Source organism: Pan paniscus, chromosome 20, assembly GCF_029289425.2.
Source record: "Pan paniscus chromosome 20, NHGRI_mPanPan1-v2.0_pri, whole genome shotgun sequence".
Taxonomy (NCBI): Eukaryota; Metazoa; Chordata; class Mammalia; order Primates; family Hominidae; genus Pan; species Pan paniscus.
In genome coordinates this window covers 1,188,768-1,209,445 of record NC_073269.2, presented here as the reverse complement: position 1 = coordinate 1,209,445, position 20,678 = coordinate 1,188,768, and positions in this window count along the sequence as shown.

The following is a 20,678-nucleotide window of genomic DNA, read 5'->3' as shown; positions in this document are numbered from 1 at the left end:
ATGTTTATAAAGATATCGGTGTAGATATTTCCATGTTTACACAGATAATGTTGTAGATATTTCCATGTTTATACAGATAGCGGAGTAGATATTTCCTTGTTTATAAAGATATCGGTGTACATATTTCCATGTTTATACAGATAGTGGTGGAGATATTTCCATGTTTATACAGATAGCGCTGTAGATATTTCCATGTTTATACAGACAGCGTTGTAGATATTTCCATGTTTATACAGATAGCGCTGTAGATATTTCCATGTTTGTACAGACAGCGTTGTAGACATTTCCATGTTTATACAGATAGCGGTGTAGATTTTTCCATGTTTATTCAGATAGCGGTGGAGATATTTCCATGTTTATTCAGATATCGGTGGAGATATTTCCATGTTTATACAGATAGCGGTGGAAATATTTACATATTTATACAGACGGAGGTGTACATATTTCCAAGTTTATGCAGATTGCGGTGGAGATATTTCCATGTTTATAGAGATAGCGGTGTAGATATTTCCATGTAGATACAGATAACGGTGTAGATATTTCCATGTTTATAGAGATAGCTTTGTAGTTATTTCCATATTTATACAGATAGCGGTGTAGATATTTCCATGTTTATTCAGATGGCGGTGTAGATATTTCCATGTTTATACAGATAGCGGTGTGGTTATTTCCATTTTTATACAGATGGCAGTGTAGATATTTCCATGTTTATAAAGATGGAGGTGTAGATATTTCCATGTTTATACAGATGACTGTGTGGATATTTCCATTTCTTTCCCGATGGCGGTGTAGATATTTCCATGTTTATACAGATAGCGGTGTGGCTGTTTCCATGTTTATGCAGATAGCGATGTAGAGATTTCCATGTTTATAGAGATGGCTGTGTAGATATTTCCATGTTTATACTGAAGGATTTGTTGTTATTTCCATGCTTATACAGATATTGGTGCAGATATTTCCATGTTTATACAGATGACTGTGTAGGTATTTCCATGTTTATACAGATGGCGGTGTAGATAGTTCCATGATTATAGAGATAGCCATGTAGATATTTGCATGTTTATACAGATAGCGGTGTAGGCATTTCCATGTTCCTAGAGATAGCGGTGAAGTTATTTCGATATTTATACAGATAGCAGTGTAGATATTTCCATGTTTATACAGATAGCGGTGTAGGAATTTCCATGTTTATAGAGATAACGGTGATGTTATTTCCATGTTTATACAGATGGCATTGTTGATATTTCCATGTTTATACAGATAGTGGAGTAGATATTTCCATGTTTATACAGATGACTGTGTAGTTAATTCCACGTTTATAAAGATGGCGGTGTAGATATTTCCATGTTTTAGAGATAGCCATGTAGATATTTCCATGTTTATACAGATAGCGGTGTAGATATTTCCATGTTTACAGAGATAGAGGTGTAGATATTTCCATATTTGCACAGATTGCCGTGTAGATATTTCCATCTTCACACAGATGGTGGTGTACATATTTCCATGTTTACACAGACAGCTCTGTAGATATTTACATGTTTACACAGATAGTGTTGAAGATATTTCCATGTTTATAGAGATAGCGGTGTAGATATTTCCACATTTATAGAGATGGCGGTGTAGATATTTCCAAGTTTGTACAGATAGCGGTGTAGATATTTCCATGTTTATTCAGATAGCAGTGTAGTTGTTTCCATGTTTATAGAGATAGCGGGGTAGATATTACCATGTTTATAAAGATGGCTGTGTAGATATTTCCATGTGTATACAGATGGCAGTGTAGATATTTCCTTGTTTATACAGATGGAGGTGTAGATATTTCCATGTTTATACAGATGACTGTGTAGTTATTTCCATGTTTTTACAGATGGTGGTGTAGATATTTCCATATTTATAGAGATAGCCATGTAGATATTTCCATGTTTATACAGATAGCGGTGTAGACATTTCCATGTTTATAGAGATAGTGGTGTAGATATTACCATATTTATACAGATAGCGGTGTAGATATTTCCATGTTTATACAGATAGTGTTGGAGATATTTCCATGTTTATACAGATAGTGTTGGAGATATTTCCATGTTTATAGAGATGGCGGTGTAGATATTTCCAAGTTTATACAGATAGCGGTGTAGATATTTCCAAGTTTATACAGATAGCGGTGTAGATATTTCCATGTTTATACAGATTGCGGTGTAGGTTTTTCCATGTTTATAGAGATAGCGGTGTAGATATTTCCATGTTTATACAGATGGCTGTGTAGATATTTCCATGTGTATACAGATGGCAGTGTAGATATTTCCAAGTTTATACAGATGGAGGTGTAGATATTTCCATGTTTATAACCATGACTGTGTAGGTATTTCCATGTTTCTACAGATAGCAGTGTAGATATTTCCATGTTTACAGAGATGACTGAGTAGGTATTTCCATGTTTATACAGATGGCATTGTAGATATTTCCATGTTTATACAGATAGTGGTGAAGATATCTCCATGTTTATACCGACGACTGTGTAGATATTTCCACGTTTATACAGATGGCGGTGTAGATATTTCCATGTTCATACAGATAGCGGTGAAGACATTTCCATGTTTATAGAGATAGCGGTGTAGATATTTCCATGTTTATACAGATAGCGGTGTAGTTATTTCCATGTTTATACAGATAGTGGTGGAGATATTTCCATGTTTATAGAGATAGCGGTGGAGATATTTCCATGTTTATAGAGATGGCAGTGTAGACATTTCCAAGTTTGTATACATAGCGGTGTAGATATTTCCATGTTTATACAGATAGCGCTATAGATATTAACATGTTTATACAGACAGCGGTGTAGGTATTTCCATGTTTATAGAGATAGCGGTGTAGATATTTCCATGTTTATACAGATGGCTGTGTAGATATTTCCATGTGAATACAGATGGCAGTGTAGATATTTCTATGTTTACAGAGATGGAGTTGTACATATTTCCATGTTTATACAGATGACTGTGTAGATTTTTCCATGTTTTTACAGATGGCCGTGTAGACATTTCCATGTATATACAGATAGGGGTGTGGCTATTTCCATGTTTATGCAGATTGTGATGTAGATACTTCCGTGTTTATGGAGATGGCTGTGTAGATATTTCCATGTTTATACAGATAGTGCTGTAGATATTTCCATGTTTATACCGATGACTGTGTAGTTATTTCCACGTTTATACAGATGGCGGTGTAGATATTTCCATGTTTATACAGATAGCGGTGTAGACATTTCCATGTTTATAGAGATAGCTGTGTAGTTATTTCCATGTTTATACAGATAGTGGTTGAGATATTTCCATGTTTATAGAGATAGCGGTGGAGATAGTTCCATGTTTATAGCGATGGCGGTGTAGACATTTCCAAGTTTATACACATAGCGGTGTAGATATTTCCATGTTTATACCGATAGCGGTTGTGGATATTAACATGTTTATACAGATAGCGGTGTAGGTATTTCCATGTTTATAGAGATAGCGGTGTAGATATTTCCATGTTTACAGATATAGAGGTGTAGATATTTCCATATTTGCACAGATTGCCGTGTAGATATTTCCATCTTCACACAGATAGCGGTGTACATATTTCCATGTTTACACAGACAGCTCTGTAGATATTTACATGTTTACACAGATAGTGTTGAAGATAATTCCATGTTTATAGAGATAGCGGTGTAGATATTTCCATATTTATAGAGATGGCGGTGTAGATATTTCCAAGTTTATACAGATAGCGGTGTAGATATTTCCATGTTTATTCAGATAGCAGTGTAGTTGTTTCCATGTTTATAGAGACAGCGGGGTAGATATTACCATGTTTATGAAGATGGCTGTGCAGATATTTCCATGTGTATACAGATGGCAGTGTAGATATTTCCATGTTTATACATATGGAGGTATAGATATTTCCATGTTTACACAGATGACTGTGTAGTTATTTCCATGTTTTTACAGATGGTGGTGTAGATATTTCCATATTTATAGAGATAGCCATGTAGATATCTCCATTTTTATACAGGTAGCGTTGTAGACATTTCCATGTTTATAGAGATAGCGGTGTAGATATTACCATATTTATACAGATAGCGGTGTAGATATTTCCTTGTTTATACAGATGGTGTTGGAGATATTTCCATGTTTATACAGATAGTGTTGGAGATATTTCCATGTTTATAGAGATGGCGGTGTAGATATTTCCAAGTTTATACAGATACCGGTGTAGATATTTCCAAGTTTATTCAGATAGCGGTGTAGATATTTCCATGTTTATACAGATTGCGGTGTAGGTTTTTCCATGTTTATAGAGATAGCAGAGTATATATTTCCATGTTTATACAGATGGCGGTGTAGATATTTCCATGTTTATACAGATGGCAGTGTAGATATTTCCAAGTTTATACAGATGGAGGTGTAGATATTTCCATGTTTATAACCATGACTCTGTATGTATTTCCATGATTTTACAGATAGCAGTGTAGGTATTTCCATGTTTATAGAGATGACTGAGTAGGTATTTCCATATTTATACAGATGGCATTGTAGATATTTCCCTGTTTATACAGATAGTGTTGTAGATATTTCCATGTTTATACCGATGACTGTGTAGTTATTTCCACGTTTATACAGATGGCGGTGTAGATATTTCCATGTTTATACAGATAGCGGTGAAGATATTTCCATGTTTATAGAGACAGCGGTTTAGATATTTCCATGTTTATACAGATAGCGGTGTAGTTATTTCCATGTTTATAGAGATAGTGGTGGAGATATTTCCATGTTTATAGAGATAGCGGGGGAGATATTTCCATGTTTATAGAGACGGCGGTGTAGACATTTCCAAGTTTATATACATAGCGGTGTAGGTATTTCCATGTTTATACAGATAGCGGAGTAGGTATTTCCATGTTTATAAAGATATCGGTGTAGATATTTCCATGTTTACACAGATAGTGTTGTAGATATTTCCATGTTTATACAGATAGCGGAGTAGATATTTCCTTGTTTATAAAGATATCGGTGTAGATATTTCCATGTTTATACAGATAGCGGTGGAGATATTTCCATGTTTATACAGATAGCGCTGTAGATATTTCCATGTTTATACAGACAGCGTTGTAGATATTTCCATGTTTATACAGATAGCGCTGTAGATATTTCCATGTTTATACATACAGCATTGTAGATATTTCCATGTTTATACAGATAGCGGTGTAGATTTTTCCATGTTTATTCAGATAGCGGTGGAGATATTTCCATGTTTATTCAGATATCGGTGGAGCTATTTCCATGTTTATACAGATAGCGGTGGAAATATTTACATATTTATAAAGACAGAGGTGTGCATATTTCCAAGTTTATGCAGTTTGCGGTGGGGATATTTCCATGTTTATAGAGATAGCGGTGTAGATATTTCCATGTAGATACAGATAACGGTGTAGATATTTCCATGTTTATAGAGATAGCTTTGTAGATATTTCCATATTTATACAGATAGCGGTGTAGATATTTCCATGTTTATTCAGATGGCGGTGTAGATATTTCCATGTTTATACAGATAGCGGTGTGGTTATTTCCATTTTTATACAGATGGCAGTGTAGATATTTCCATGTTTATAAAGATGGAGGTGTAGATATTTCCATGTTTATACAGATGACTGTGTGGATATTTCCATTTCTTTCCCGATGGCGGTGTAGATATTTCCATGTTTATACAGATAGCGGTGTGGCTGTTTCCATGTTTATGCAGATAGCGATGTAGAGATTTCCATGTTTATAGAGATGGCTGTGTAGATGTTTCCATGTTTATACTGAAGGAAGTGTTGTTATTTCCATTTTTATACAGATATTGGTGCAGATATTTCCATGTTTATACAGATGACTGTGTAGGTATTTCCATGTTTATACAGATGGCGGTGTAGATAGTTCCATGATTATAGAGATAGCCATGTAGATATTTGCATGTTTATACAGATAGCGGTGTAGACATTTCCATGTTCATAGAGATAGCGGTGAAGTTATTTCGATATTTATACAGATAGCGGTGTAGATATTTCCATGTTTATACAGATAGCGGTGTAGGAATTTCCATGTTTATAGAGATAACGGTGATGTTATTTCCATGTTTATACAGATGGCATTGTAGATATTTCCATGTTTATACAGATAGTGGTGTAGATATTTCCATGTTTATACAGATGACTGTGTATTTAATTCCACGTTTATAAAGATGGCCGTGTAGATATTTCCATGTTTATAGAGATAGCCATGTAGATATTTCCATGTTTATACAGATAGCGGTGTAGATATTTCCATGTTTACAGAGATAGAGGTGTAGATATTTCCATATTTGCACAGATTGCCGTGTAGATATTTCCATCTTCACACAGATAGCGGTGTACATATTTCCATGTTTACACAGACAGCTCTGTAGATATTTTCATGTTTACACAGATAGTGTTGAAGATAATTCCATGTTTATAGAGATAGCGGTGTAGATATTTCCATATTTATAGAGATGGCGGTGTAGATATTTCCAAGTTTATACAGATAGCGGTGTAGATATTTCCATGTTTATTCAGATAGCAGTGTAGTTGTTTCCATGTTTATAGAGATAGCGGGGTAGATATTACCATGTTTATGAAGATGGCTGTGCAGATATTTCCATGTGTATACAGATGGCAGTGTAGATATTTCCATGTTTATACAGATGGATGTGTAGATATTTCCATGTTTATACAGATGACTGTGTAGTTATTTCCATGTTTTTACAGATGGTGGTGTAGATATTTCCATATTTATAGAGATAGCCATGTAGATATTTCCATTTTTATACAGATAGCGGTGTAGACATTTCCATGTTTATAGAGATAGCGGTGTAGATATTACCATATTTATACAGAAAGCGGTGTAGATATTTCCATGTTTATACAGATAGTGTTGGAGATATTTCCATGTTTATACAGATAGTGTTGGAGATATTTCCATGTTTATAGAGATGGCGGTGTAGATATTTCCAAGTTTATACAGATAGCGGTGTAGATATTTCCAAGTTTATACAGATAGCCGTGTAGATATTTCCATGTTTATACAGATTGCGGTGTAGGTTTTTCCATGTTTATAGAGATAGCGGTGTAAATATTTCCATGTTTATACAGATGGCTGTGTAGATATTTCCATGTGTATACAGATGGCAGTGTAGATATTTCCAAGTTTATACAGATGGAGGTGTAGATATTTCCATGTTTATAACCATGACTGTGTAGGTATTTCCATGTTTCTACAGATAGCAGTGTAGATATTTCCATGTTTACAGAGATGACTGAGTAGGTATTTCCATGTTTATACAGAAGGCATTGTAGATATTTCCATGTTTATACAGATAGTGGTGAAGGTATTTCCATGTTTATACCGACGACTGTGTAGATATTTCCACGTTTATACAGATGGCGGTGTTGATATTTCCATGTTTATACAGATAGCGGTGAAGACATTTCCATGTTTACAGATAGCGGTGTAGATATTTCCATGTTTATACAGATAGCGGTGTAGTTATTTCCATGTTTATACAGATAGTGGTGGAGAAATTTCCATGTTTATAGAGATAGTGGTGGAGATATTTCCATGTTTATAGAGATGGCAGTGTAGACATTTCCAAGTTTGTATACATAGCGGTGTAGATATTTCCATGTTTATACAGATAGCGCTATAGATATTAACATGTTTATACAGATAGCGGTGTAGGTATTTCCATTTTTATAGAGATAGCGGTGTAGATATTTCCACGTTTATACAGATGGCTGTGTAGGTATTTCCATGTGAATACAGATGGCAGTGTAGATATTTCTATGTTTATACAGATGGAGTTGTAGATATTTCCATGTTTATACAGATGACTGTGTAGGTTTTTCCATGTTTTTACAGATGGCCGTGTAGACATTTCCATGTATATACAGATAGGGGTGTGGCTATTTCCATGTTTATGCAGATTGTGATGTAGATACTTCCATGTTTATAGAGATGGCAGTGTAGACATGTCAATGTTTATACAGATGACTTTGTAGATGTTTCTGTGTTTATACAGATGACTGCGTAGGTATTTCCATGTTTATACCGATGGCGGTGTAGATATTTACATGTTTATAGAGATAGCTAAGTAGATATTTCCATATTTATTCACACAGCGGTGTGGCTATTTCCATGTTTATACAGATAGCGATGTAGATATTTCCATGTTTATAGAGATGGCTGTGTATATATTTACATGTTTATACACATGGCAGTGTGGATATTTCCATGTTTATACAGATAGTGGTGTAGATATTTCCATGTTCATACAGATGACTCTGTAGGTATTTCCATGTTTATACAGATGGCGGTGTAGGTATTTCCATGTTTATAGAGATAGCCATGTAGATATTTCCATGTTTATACAGATAGCGGTGTAGACATTTCCATGTTTATAGAGATAGCGGTGTAGATATTTCCATGTTTATACAGATGACAGTGTAGATATTTCCATGTTTATACAGATAGCAGTGTAGCTGTTTCCATGTTTATAGAGATAGCGGGGAAGATATTACCATGTTTCTAAAGATGGCTGTGTAGATATTTCCATGTGTATACAGATGGCAGTGTAGATATTTCCATGTTTATACAGATGGAGGTGTAGATATTTCCATGTTTATACAGATGACTGTGTAGTTATTTCCATGTTTTTACAGATGGTGGTGAAGATATTTCCATATTTATAGAGATAGCCATGTAGATATTTCCATGTTTATACAGATAGCGGTGTAGACATTTCCATGTTTATAGAGATAGCGGTGTAGACATTTCCATATTTATACATATAGCGGTGTAGTTATTTCCATGTTTATTCAGATAGTGTTGGGGATATTTCCATGTTTCTACAGATAGTGTTGGAGATATTTCCATGTTTATAGAGATGGCGGTGTAGATATTTCCAAGTTTATACAGATAGCGGTGTAGATATTTCCAAGTTCATACAGATAGCAGTGCAGATATTTCAATGTTTATACAGATTGTGGTGTAGGTTTTTCCATGTTTATAGAGATAGCGGTGTAGATATTTCCATGTTTATACAGATGGCTGTGTAGATATTTCCATGTGTATACAGATGGCAGTGTAGATATTTCCAAGTTTATACACATGGAGGTGTAGATATTTCCATGTTTATAACCATGACTGTGTAGGTATTTCCATGTTTTTACAGATAGTGTTGTAGGTATTTCCATGTTTATAGAGATGATTGAGTAGGTATTTCCATGTTTATACAGATGGCATTGTAGATATTTCCATTTTTATACAGACAGCGGTGTAGGTATTTCCATGTTTATAGAGATGACGGTGTAATTATTTCCACGTTTATACAGATGGCGGTGTAGATATTTCCATGTTTTTACAGATAGCGGTGTAGACATTTCCATGTTTATAGAGATAGCTGTGTAGTTATTTCCATGTTTATACAGATAGTGGTTGAGATATTTCCATGTTTATAGAGATAGCGGTGGAGATAGTTCCATGTTTATAGAGATGGCGGTGTAGACATTTCCAAGTTTATACACATAGCGGTGTAGATATTTCCATGTTTATACCGATAGCGGTTGTGGATATTAACATGTTTATACAGATAGCGGTGTAGGTATTTCCATGTTTATAGAGATGGCGGTGTAGACATTTCCAAGTTTATACACATAGCGGTGTAGATATTTCCATGTTTATACCGATAGCGGTTGTGGATATTAACATGTTTATACAGATAGCGGTGTAGGTATTTCCATGTTTATAGAGATAGCGGTGTAGATATTTCCATGTTTATACAGATGGCTGTGTAGATATTTCCATGTGAATACAGATGGCAGTGTAGATATTTCCATGTTTATACAGATGGAGTTGTAGATATTTCCATGTTTATACAGATGACTGTGTAGAGGTTTCCATGTTTTTACAGATGGCGGTGTAGACATTTCCATGTTTATACAGATAGGGGTGTGGCTATTTCCATGTTTATGCAGATAGTGATGTAGATATTTCCATGTTTATAGAGATTGCTGTGAAGATATTTCCATGTTTATAGAGATGGCAGTGTAGACATTTCAATGTTTATACAGATGACTTTGTAGATGTTTCTGTGTTTATACAGATGACTGTGTAGGTATTTCCATGTTTATACCGATGGCGGTGTAGATATTTACATGTTTATAGAGATAGCTAAGTAGATATTTCCATATTTATTCACACAGCGGTGTGGCTATTTCCATGTTTATACAGATAGCGTTGTAGATATTTCCATTTTTATAGAGATGGCTGTGTATATATTTACATGTTTATACACATGGCAGTGTAGATATTTCCATGTTTATACAGATAGTGGTGTAGATACTTCTATGTTCATACAGATGACTCTGCAGGTATTTCCATGTTTATACAGATGGCAGTGTAGATATTTCCATGTTTCTAGAGATAGCCTTGTAGATATTTCCATGTTTATACAGATAGCGGTGTAGACATTTCCATGTTTATAGAGATAGCGGTGTAGATATTTCCAAGTTTATACAGATAGCGGTGTATATAATTCCAAGTTTATACAGATAGCGGTGTGTATATTTCCATGTTTACAGAGATAGAGGTGTAGATATTTCCATATTTGCACAGATTGCCGTGTAGATATTTCCATCTTCACACAGATAGCGGTGGACATATTTCCATGTTTACACAGACAGCTCTGTAGACATTTCAATGTTTACACAGATAGTGTTGTAGTTATTTCCATGTTTATAGAGATAGCGGAGTAGATATTTCCATATTTATAGAGATGTCGATGTAGATATTTCCAAGTTTATACAGATAGCGGTGTAAGTATTTCCATGTTTATATAGATAGCAGTGTAGTTGTTTCCATGTTTATAGAGATAGCGGGGTAGATAATACCATGTTTATAAAAATGGCTGTGTAGATATTTCCATATGTATACTGATGGCAGTGTAGATATTTCCATGTTTATACAGATGGTGGTGTGGATATTTCCATATTTATAGAGATAGCCATGTAGATAGTTTCTTGTTTATACAGATAGCGGTGTAGACATTTCCATGTTTGTAGAGATAGCGGTGTAGATATTACCGTATTTATACAGATAGCGGTGTAGATATTTCCTTGTTTATACAGATAGTGTTGGAGATATTTCCATGTTTATACAGATAGTGTTGGAGATATTTCCATGTTTATAGAGATGGCGGTGTAGATATTTCCAAGTTTATACAGATAGCGGTGTAGATATTTCCAAGTTTATACAGATAGCGGTGTAGATATTTCCATGTTTATACAGATTGCGGTTTAGGTTTTTCCATGTTTATAGAGATAGCGGTGTAGATATTTCCATGTTTATACAGATGGCTGTGTAGATATTTCCATGTGTATACAGATCGCAGTGTAGATATTTCCAAGTTTATACAGATGGAGGTGTAGATATTTCCAAGTTTATAACAATGACTGTGTATGTATTTCCATGTTTCTACAGATAGCAGTGTAGATATTTCCATGTTTACAGAGATGACTGAGTAGGTATTTCCATGTTTATACAGATTGCATTGTAGATATTTCCATGTTTATACAGATAGTGGTGAAGGTATTTCCATGTTTATACCGACGACTGTGTAGATATTTCCACGTTTATACAGATGGCGGTGTAGATATTTCCATGTTTATACAGATAGCGGTGAAGACATTTTCATGTTTATACAGATAGCGGTGTAGTTATTTCCATGTTTATACAGATAGTGGTGGAGATATTTCCATGTTTATAGAGATAGCGGTGGAGATATTTCCATGTTTATAGAGATGGCGGTGTAGACATTTCCAAGTTTATACAGATTGCGGTGTAGATATTTCCATGTTTATACAGATAGCTGTGTAGATATAAACATGTTTATACACATAGCGCTGTAGGTATTTCCATGTTTATACAGATGACTGTGTAGGTATTTCCAAGTTTATACAGATAGTGGCTTAGATGTTTCCATGTTTATATAGATGACAGTTTAATTATTTCCTTGTTTATACAGATGGCGGTGTAGATATTTCCATGTATATAGAGATAGCCATGTAGATATTTCCATGTTTATACAGATAGTGGTGTAGACATTTCCATGTTTATAGAGATATCGGTGAAGATAATTCCATATTTATACAGATAGCGGTATAGATATTTCCAAGTTTATACAGATTGCGGTGTAGATATTTCCATGTTCATACAGATAGCGGTGTAGATATTTCCATGTTTATACAGAGAGTGGAGGAGATATTTCCATGTTTATACAGATAGCGTTTTCGCTGTTTCCATGTTTATAGAGATAGCGGTCAAGATATTTCCATGTTTATACAGATGGCTTTGTAGATATTTCCATGTTCATAGAGATAGTGGTGTAGATATTTCCATGTTTATACAGATGACTGTGTAGTTAATTCCATGTTTATACAGATGGCGGTGTAGGTATTTCCATGTTTATAGAGATAGCCATGTAGATATTTCCTTTTTTATACAGATAGCAGTGTTGATATTTCCATGTTTATACAGATAGCGGTGTATATATTTCCATGTTAATACAGATAGCATTGGAGATATTTCCATGTTTATACAGATATCGGTGTAGATATTTCCATGTTTATACAGATAGCGGTGTAGTTATTTCCATGTTTACAAAGATAGAGGAGTAGATATTTCCATATTTGCACAGATTGCCGTGTAGATATTTCCATCTTCACACAGATAGCGGTGTACATATTTCCATGTTTACACAGACAGCTGTGTAGATATTTCCATGTTTACACAGATAGTGTTGTGGATATTTCCATGTTTATACAGATAGCGGTGTAGATATTTCCACGTTCATAAAGATAGCGGTGTAGATATTTCCATGTTTATACAGATAGCGGCGGAGATATTTCCAGGTTTACACAGATAGCGCTGTAGATATTTCCATGTTTATACAGACAGCGGTGTAGATATTTCCATGTTTATTCAGACAGCGGTGTCGATATTTCCATGTTTATACAGATAGCGGTGTACGTACTTCCAAGTTTATAGAGATAGCGGTGTACATATTTTCATTCTTATACAGATGGCTGTGTAGATATTTCCATGTTTAGACAGAAGACTGTGTAGATATTTCCAAGTTTATACAGATAGCGCTGTAAATATATCCATGTTTATACATACCGTGGTGTAGATATTTCCATGTTTATACAGATAGCGGTGTAGATATTTTCATGTTTTTACAGATAGCGGTGTAGATATTTCCATGTTTACAGAGATAGAGGTGTAGATATTTCCATATTTGCCCAGATTGCGGTGTATATATTTCCATCTTCCCACAGATAGCGTTGTACATAATTCCATGTTTACACAGGCAGCTGTGTAGATATTTCCATGTTTATACTGATATCGGTTGAGATATTTCCATGATTACACAGATAGCGGTGGAAATATTTACATGTTTATACAGATGGTGGTGTAGATATTTCCATGTTTATACTGATGACTGTGTAGGTATTTTCATGTTTATACCGATGGCGGTGTAGATATTTACATGTTTATAGAGATAGCTAAGTAGATATTTCCATATTTATTCACACAGCGGTGTGGCTATTTCCATGTTTATACAGATAGCGATGTAGATATTTCCATTTTTATAGAGATGGCTGTGTATATATTTACATGTTTATACACATGGCAGTGTAGATATTTCCATGTTTATACAGATAGTGGTGTAGATACTTCCATGTTCATACAGATGACTCTGTAGGTATTTCCATGTTTATACAGATGGCAGTGTAGATATTTCCATGTTTATAGAGATAGCCTTGTAGATATTTCCATGTTTATACAGATAGCGGTGTAGACATTTCCATGTTTATAGAGATAGCGGTGTAGATATTTCCAAGTTTATACAGATAGCGGTGTATATAATTCCAAGTTCATACAGATAGCGGTGTGGATATTTCCATGTTTACAGAGATAGAGGTGTAGATATTTCCATATTTACACAGATTGCCGTGTAGATATTTCCATCTTCACGCAGATAGCGGTGGACATATTTCCATGTTTACACAGACAGCTCTGTAGACATTTCAATGTTTACACAGATAGTGTTGTAGTTATTTCCATGTTTATAGAGATAGCGGTGTAGATATTTCCATATTTATAGAGATGTCGATGTAGATATTTCCAAGTTTATACAGATAGCGGTGTAAGTATTTCCACGTTTATATAGATAGCAGTGTAGTTGTTTCCATGTTTATAGAGATAGCGGGGTAGATAATACCATGTTTATAAAAATGGCTGTGTAGATATTTCCATGTGTATACTGATGGCAGTGTAGATATTTCCATGTTTATACAGATGGTGGTGTGGATATTTCCATATTTATAGAGATAGCCATGTAGATAGTTTCTTGTTTATACAGATAGCGGTGTAGACATTTCCATGTTTGTAGAGATAGCGGTGTAGATATTACCGTATTTATACAGATAGTGGTGTAGATATTTCCTTGTTTATACAGATAGTGTTGGAGATATTTCCATGTTTATACAGATAGTGTTGGAGATATTTCCATGTTTATAGAGATGGCGGTGTAGATATTTCCGAGTTTATACAGATACCGGTGTAGATATTTCCAAGTTTATTCAGATAGCGGTATAGATATTTCCATGTTTATACAGATTGCGGTGTAGGTTTTTCCATGTTTATAGACATAGCAGTGTATATATTTCCATGTTTATACAGATGGCGGTGTAGATATTTCCATGTTTATACAGATGGCAGTGTAGATATTTCCAAGTTTATACAGATGGAGGTGTAGATATTTCCATGTTTATAACCATGACTGTGTATGTATTTCCATGATTTTACAGATAGCAGTGTAGGTATTTCCATGTTTATAGAGATGACTGAGTAGGTATTTCCATATTTATACAGATGGCATTGTAGATATTTCCATGTTTATACAGATAGTGTTGTAGATATTTCCATGTTTATACCGATGACTCTGTAGTTATTTCCACGTTTATACAGATGGCGGTGTAGATATTTCCATGTTTATACAGATAGCGGTGAAGATATTTCCATGTTTATAGAGACAGCGGTGTAGATATTTCCATGTTTATACAGATAGTGTTGTAGTTATTTCCATGTTTATAGAGATAGCGGTGTAGATATTTCCATATTTATAGAGATGTCGATGTAGATATTTCCAAGTTTATACAGATAGCGGTGTAAGTATTTCCATGTTTATATAGATAGCAGTGTAGTTGTTTCCATGTTTATAGAGATAGCGGGGTAGATAATACCATGTTTATAAAAATGGCTGTGTAGATATTTCCATGTGTATACTGATGGCAGTGTAGATATTTCCATGTTTATACAGATGGTGGTGTGGATATTTCCATATTTATAGAGATAGCCATGTAGATAGTTTCTTGTTTATACAGATAGCGGTGTAGACATTTCCATGTTTGTAGAGATAGCGGTGTAGATATTACCGTATTTATACAGATAGCGGTGTAGATATTTCCTTGTTTATACAGATAGTGTTGGAGATATTTCCATGTTTATACAGATAGTGTTGGAGATATTTCCATGTTTATAGAGATGGCGGTGTAGATATTTCCAAGTTTATACAGATACCGGTGTAGATATTTCCAAGTTTATTCAGATAGCGGTGTAGATATTTCCATGTTTATACAGATTGCGGTGTAGGTTTTTCCATGTTTATAGAGATAGCAGTGTATATATTTCCATGTTTATACAGATGGCGGTGTAGATATTTCCATGTTTATACAGATGGCAGTGTAGATATTTCCAAGTTTATACAGATGGAGGTGTAGATATTTCCATGTTTATAACCATGACTGTGTATGTATTTCCATGATTTTACAGATAGCAGTGTAGGTATTTCCATGTTTATAGAGATGACTGAGTAGGTATTTCCATATTTATACAGATGGCATTGTAGATATTTCCATGTTTATACAGATAGTGTGGTAGATATTTCCATGTTTATACCGATGACTGTGTAGTTATTTCCACGTTTATACAGATGGCGGTGTAGATATTTCCATGTTTATACAGATAGCGGTGAAGATATTTCCATGTTTATAGAGACAGCGGTGTAGATATTTCCATGTTTATACAGATAGCGGTGTAGTTATTTCCATGTTTATAGAGATAGTGGTGGAGATATTTCCATGTTTATAGAGATAGCGGGGGAGATATTTCCATGTTTATAGAGACGGCGGTGTAGACATTTCCAAGTTTATATACATAGCGGTGTAGGTATTTCCATGTTTATACAGATAGCGGAGTAGATATTTCCATGTTTATAAAGATATCGGTGTAGATATTTCCATGTTTACACAGATAGTGTTGTAGATATTTCCATGTTTATACAGATAGTGGAGTAGATATTTCCTTGTTTATAAAGATATCGGTGTAGATATTTCCATGTTTATACTGATAGCAGTGGAGATATTTCCATGTTTATACAGATAGCGCTGTAGATATTTCCATGTTTATACAGACCGCGTTGTAGATATTTCCATGTTTATACAGATAGCGCTGTAGATATTTCCATGTTTATACATACAGCATTGTAGATATTTCCATGTTTATACAGATAGCGGTGTAGATTTTTCCATGTTTATTCAGATAGCGGTGGAGATATTTCCATGTTTATTCAGATATCGGTGGAGCTATTTCCATGTTTATACAGATAGCGGTGGAAATATTTACATATTTATAAAGACGGAGGTGTACATATTTCCAAGTTTATGCAGATTGTGGTGGAGATATTTCCATGTTTATAGAGATAGCGGTGTAGATATTTCCATGTAGATACAGATAACGGTGTAGATATTTCCATGTTTATAGAGATAGCTTTGTAGATATTTCCATATTTATACATATAGCGGTGTAGATATTTCCATGTTTATTCAGATGGCGGTGTAGATATTTCCATGTTTATACAGATAGCGGTGTGGTTATTTCCAATTTTATACAGATGGCAGTGTAGATATTTCCATGTTTATAAAGATGGAGGTGTAGATATTTCCATGTTTATACAGATGACTGTGTGGTTATTTCCATTTCTTTCCCGAAGGCGGTGTAGATATTTCCATGTTTATGCAGATAGCGGTGTGGCTGTTTCCATGTTTATGCAGATAGCGATGTAGAGATTTCCATGTTTATAGAGATGGCTGTGTAGATGTTTCCATGTTTATACTGAAGGAAGTGTTGTTATTTCCATGTTTATACAGATATTGGTGCAGATATTTCCATGTTTATACAGATGACTGTGTAGGTATTTCCAGGTTTATACAGATGGCGGTGTAGATAGTTCCATGATTATAGAGATAGCCATGTAGATATTTGCATGTTTATACAGATAGCGGTGTAGACATTTCCATGTTCATAGAGATAGCGGTGAAGTTATTTCGATATTTATACAGATAGCAGTGTAGATATTTCCATGTTTATACAGATAGCGGTGTAGGAATTTCCATGTTTATAGAGATAACGGTGATGTTATTTCCATGTTTATACAGATGGCATTGTAGATATTTCCATGTTTATACAGATAGTGGTGTAGATATTTCCATGTTTATACAGATGACTGTGTATTTAATTCCACGTTTATAAAGATGGCGGTGTAGATATTTCCATGTTTATAGAGATAGCCATGTAGATATTTCCATGTTTATACAGATAGCGGTGTAGATATTTCCATGTTTACAGAGATAGAGGTGTAGATATTTCCATATTTGCACAGATTGCCGTGTAGATATTTCCATCTTCACACAGATAGCGGTGTACATATTTCCATGTTTACACAGACAGCTCTGTAGATATTTACATGTTTACACAGATAGTGTTGAAGATAATTCCATGTTTATAGAGATAGCGGTGTAGATATTTCCATATTTATAGAGATGGCGGTGTAGATATTTCCAAGTTTATACAGATAGCGGTGTAGATATTTCCATGTTTATTCAGATAGCAGTGTAGTTGTTTCCATGTTTATAGAGATAGCGGGGTAGATATTACCATGTTTATGAAGATGGCTGTGCAGATATTTCCATGTGTATACAGATGGCAGTGTAGATATTTCCATGTTTATACAGATGGAGGTGTAGATATTAACATGTTTATACACATGACTGTGTAGTTATTTCCATGTTTTTACAGATGGTGGTGTAGATATTTCCATATTTATAGAGATAGCCATGTAGATATTTCCATTTTTATACAGATAGCGGTGTGGACATTTCCATGTTTATAGAGATAGCGGTGTAGATATTACCATATTTATACAGATAGCGGTGTAGATATTTCCATGTTTATACAGATAGTGTTGGAGATATTTCCATGTTTATACAGATAGTGTTGGAGATATTTCCATGTTTATAGAGATGGCGGTGTAGATATGTCCAAGTTTATACAGATAGCGGTGTAGATATTTCCAAGTTTATACAGATAGCGGTGTAGTTATTTCCATGTTTATACAGATTGCGGTGTAGGTTTTTCCATGTTTATAGAGATAGTGGTGTAGATATTTCCATGTTTATACAGATGGCTGTGTAGATATTTCCATGTGTATACAGATCGCAGTGTAGATATTTCCAAGTTTATACAGATGGAGGTGTAGATATTTCCATGTTTATAACCATGACTGTGTAGGTATTTCCATGTTTCTACAGATAGCAGTGTAGATATTTCCATGTTTACAGAGATGACTGAGTAGGTATTTCCATGTTTATACAGATGGCATTGTAGATATTTCCATGTTTATACAGATAGTGGTGAAGGTATTTCCATGTTTATACCGACGACTGTGTAGATATTTCCACGTTTATACAGATGGCGGTGTAGATATTTCCATGTTTATACAGATAGCGGTGAAGACATTTCCATGTTTATACAGATAGCGGTGTAGATATTTCCATGTTTATACAGATAGCGGTGTAGTTATTTCCATGTTTATACAGATAGTGGTGGAGATATTTCCACGTTTATAGAGATAGCGGTGGAGATATTTCCATGTTTATAGAGATGGCAGTGTAGACATTTCCAAGTTTGTATACATAGCGGTGTAGATATTTCCATGTTTATACAGATAGCAGTGTAGACATTTTCATGTTTATAGAGATAGCGCTCTAGATATTTCCATGGTTATACAGATAGCGGTGTAGTTATTTCCATGTTTATGCAGATAGTGGTGGAGATATTTCCATGTTTATAGAGATAGCGGTGGAGATATTTCCATGTTTATAGAGATGGCGGTGTAGACATTTCCAAGTTTATACAGATTGCGGTGTAGATATTTCCATGTTTATACAGATAGCTGTGTAGATATAAACATGTTTATACACATAGCGCTGTAGGTATTTCCATGTTTATACAGATGACTGTGTAGGTGTTTCCAAGTTTATACAGATAGTGGCTTAGATATTTCCATGTTTATATAGATGACAGTTTAATTATTTCCTTGTTTATACAGATGGCGGTGTAGATATTTCCATGTATATAGAGATAGCCATGTAGATATTTCCATGTTTATACAGATAGTGGTGTAGACATTTCCATGTTTATAGAGATATCGGTGAAGATATTTCCATATTTATACAGATAGCGGTATAGATATTTCCAAGTTTATACAGATTGCGGTGTAGATATTTCCATGTTCATACAGATAGCGGTGTAGATATTTCCATGTTTATACAGAGAGTGGAGGAGATATTTCCATGTTTATACAGATAGCGTTTTCGCTGTTTCCATGTTTATAGAGATAGCGGTCAAGATATTTCCATGTTTATACAGATGGCTTTGTAGATATTTCCATGTTCATAGAGATAGTGGTGTAGATATTTCCATGTTTATACAGATGACTGTGTAGTTAATTCCATGTTTATACAGATGGCGGTGTAGGTATTTCCATGTTTATAGAGATAGCCATGTAGATATTTCCTTTTTTATACAGATAGCAGTGTTGATATTTCCATGTTTATACAGATAGCGGTGTATATATTTCCATGTTAATACAGATAGCATTGGAGATATTTCCATGTTTATACAGATATCGGTGTAGATATTTCCATGTTTATACAGATAGCGGTGTAGTTATTTCCATGTTTACAAATATAGAGGAGTAGATATTTCCATATTTGCACAGATTGCCGTGTAGATATTTCCATCTTCACACAGATAGCGGTGTACATATTTCCATGTTTACACAGACAGCTGTGTAGATATTTCCATGTTTACACAGATAGTGTTGTGGATATTTCCATGTTTATACAGATAGCGGTGTAGATATTTCCACGTTCATAAAGATAGCGGTGTAGATATTTCCATGTTTATACAGATAGCGGCGGAGATATTTCCATGTTTATACAGATAGCGCTGTAGATATTTCCATGTTTATACAGACAGCGGTGTAGATATTTCCATGTTTATTCAGACAGCAGTGTCGATATTTCCATGTTTATACAGATAGCGGTGTACGTACTTCCAAGTTTATAGAGATAGCGGTGTGCATATTTACATTCTTATACAGATGGCTGTGTAGATATTTCCATGTTT